General features: G+C 42.4%; 1 pseudogene; it reads right to left on the bottom strand.

The window, feature by feature from the left end:
• Positions 1 to 2,099: 2,099 nt before the first annotated feature.
• On the bottom strand, positions 2,100 to 2,846 carry LOC125759768 (uncharacterized; annotated as a pseudogene).
• Between the last annotated feature and the right edge of the window lie 329 nt (positions 2,847 to 3,175).

The raw sequence follows: 3,175 nt of genomic DNA, 5'->3' as shown, positions 1-3,175 counted from the left end.
AAGCCGTATAGGGTCTTTTTGCAAAGCAGTTTCAAGCACCGGCATGGTTCTGAGGTACAATACTGGGCTCCCACGAGGAGGGCCCAGGTTCAAATCTCGTTCCATCCTGGCAAGTTTTGCTTATTTCGAGTGATAGTGGTTACGGACACCGGCGGCGGCCGCGGCGGACAACTACGGCGCCAAAAACGGCCCTTGTTGTGATCTCATAACAGCTTTCGCTTTAAAACTAGGCGGTCGCCACTGCCCTCTTAGAATTCTATTTCATGCTCGAAGCGGGTGTGCTGTTCTTTACCTGAAAGCTCTGGGAACGTGGTGACATCGCATGGAAAGGCATGTGAAGTGGGTGATGTGCAATGTTGTAATTAGAGTGACGGCAAGAATACTCTTCGCTCACTTCGCTCAAGTCAACGATTTGGATGTTAGGGACAGATGCGTGCAGCTCTTCCAATAGATAGCTTGTAGTGCTTTCAATCGCGTTGTTTCTGTTTTAATTATAACACTTGTCATAGTAGGGACAGTTTACCGCCCTTTCCCTATTGAGTATATACTACTGTCAACCGTGTACCTGTTAGGTGCACGGTTGTTAGGTGCATTCGATGCAGTAGAAGCTTGTGACTGCCGCGTTTGAAGTGCACCAAAGCGGCAGCAGCACCGAGTGTTTTACAACGCTTTATCGCGTTCCGTCCTTTCGGCTGTGTCAAGTTGCAATACGGCGTGTGTTCCCTCCATCGTTCTGATACACCTAGCATATCACCTGAGGGTCATCACATCGGCAATTGTCGTCGCGTTCATTCGTGTGCAGTGAGGTGAATGTGACGTCGGACTGTGCGCGTCTGTGTACGATTTAGCATACCGTCCACCAAAGTCATGGCATTAGCGTTGCCACATGTGCGTATGTGCGTGTGTGTTACTTGGAGCTCACAACGTGGGAATCTTGGTGATCTATCGTGATATGCGCCGTGATGTGCGCCTACATGAGTGACGTATGTGCGGACGAAGCGTGAGAGAAAGAAAGCGGCCAACATAACCCTTTAGCGCAACACAATTCGAAAGTAAACAACCAGGTGTGGAGAATATGCAGTGGTGTGTGCATTATAAGACGATAGTTGTGGTCATCGCTGAAAAACTCCGTGCGAGGTAATCCTTGGCTACAAACCGCAACATGATACGTGCTACATGATATGGCTACGACACAGGACATGAGATTGCATGGATTGTGATCGTAACTGATGTGACGCCGCTAAAACTTTTATTGAGTGAAATAAAAAACATATTTTGTTTTCAATGGCGTTGCATCATACTTCAGGATATCATCTTTGGAATTCTCGCTTTTGTCTAACGTACGCTTTTTTGCATTTCGCGTATATTGTGTGCATGTATTACGCAGTGATAATTTGTTTATATTAAACTAAAACAGACTCTCGTGAAGGTTATAGTCCGTAGACCCTTTTGTACGCTTATCCCTTCTTGTGAAGCCCCTCACTATGCTTCACGAACAAATGAGGAGGGCGGTACCTGAGAGGTCGGGCATGACAATGGAAGATAATGTACTTACTGATTCTGTTCACCGGCATTATCTAAATGTATATTTATATGTTTTATTTTTTTCTTCCTCGAGGATGCACGTGTTTATGTACGTCCGAGTGTATACGCGTGGTCTTTTGGCTATTCATTTTTATATTTTTTTTAAATTTTATTTTCCCCCTCCCATGCTTGGAAGACGATTCTATAAAAGTGGATCAAAGCCTAATCCTTAATATTCACCATCGGTAAATTTTTTTTAATTCAGATACCCTAAGGGCCCAGAAGGCATTACATAGGGGGGGGGGGGGTGATACAGTTAATGTGGCAACTAAATAAAATACACACTGAACAATGAAATCAGAGTACATGAATAAGTAAACATCGAATGGTGTAAAAGCAGCTACGTGTGACAGTATTATAATACGTAAAAAAAACAATCATAAAGTAAAGTTTCATACCAATAAACATCATCAGTATCACATGAAAATAATAGAAACAACACTAAATAAACAAGACAAGCGGAACAGAATAAATAAAACCAACGTAAAAAAAGAAAAAGAAAAGAACATAGAAAATCAGCACTAGTGAATTGAGGATAGAATTTTTCTATTGGCTTCCATTTTGTCCTAGAAATGGCTTTAGACTAGTTACAAATGAGTCATGATTCACAATGCGCACAATGTCAGCAGGAAGAAGATTCCATTCACGAATGGCGAGGAGAAGTGGCGAGTGAAAAAAGAGATTAGTGCGGGCGAAAATAGGTTCAATTTTATGTTGGTGATCGAGTCGCGACGATATATGACGAGCTGGCCTGATATTGAAGCTATCGTGGGATGACTGATTGAAGTGAAGCTTATGAAAGAATGACAATAGTGTCAGCAACCTGCGATTTTCTAGAGGAGCTAAATTGAGTGAAGATTTGATTTCAGTTACGCTTGATGTTCGTAAGTAGTTTTTTGTGATGAAGCGAGCAGCCTTATTTTGTACCGACTCCAGTTTCTGTTTGAGGTGACCTGATGCGGATTCCAGATGAAGGAGGCATATTCGAGTTTTGAGCGTACTAAGGTTTTATAAGCAAGAAGTTTAGTTTCAGAGTTTGCCGGATGCAAATTACGCCTTATGAAGCCAAGTGATCTGGATGCTTTACTGACAATTGTGTCTGTATGGCTGTTCCATGACAGGCCTGATGACAAATGTACACCAAGGTATTTTATTGTGGATACAGAGTCTATGGGCATGTTGTTCAACGTGTAGTCGTAAAACACGAGGTTAGCCGTTGTCCCGAACGTGATAGCTTTTGTTTTGTTAACGTTAATTTGCATTTGCCAATTGTTGCACCATTTACTAAGATTTTCAAGGTCAGACTGAAGGAAGGTGGTGTCCTGAGGGTTACTGATTTGCCTGTAAATCACACAGTCGTCCGCAAATAATCTAACTGTGGAATGCATACCATTACTAATATCGTTAATATAAACTAAGAACAAGATAGGCCCGAGTACGGAACCCTGTGGTACTCCAGATTGGACGTGAATTAACGGAGACAAATGGTCATTAACGAATACGGATTGGTATCGGTAGGCTAGGAAGTTGGTAATCCACCTAACAACCTTTGTATTTAGGTTAAGACCTGTAAGTTTATGAACAAGCCACA

Source organism: Rhipicephalus sanguineus, chromosome 9 (assembly GCF_013339695.2).
Source record: "Rhipicephalus sanguineus isolate Rsan-2018 chromosome 9, BIME_Rsan_1.4, whole genome shotgun sequence".
Classification (NCBI taxonomy): Eukaryota; Metazoa; Arthropoda; class Arachnida; order Ixodida; family Ixodidae; genus Rhipicephalus; species Rhipicephalus sanguineus.
Note: the sequence above shows the minus strand (reverse complement) of the source record. Positions and strands in the feature narration are given on the sequence as shown.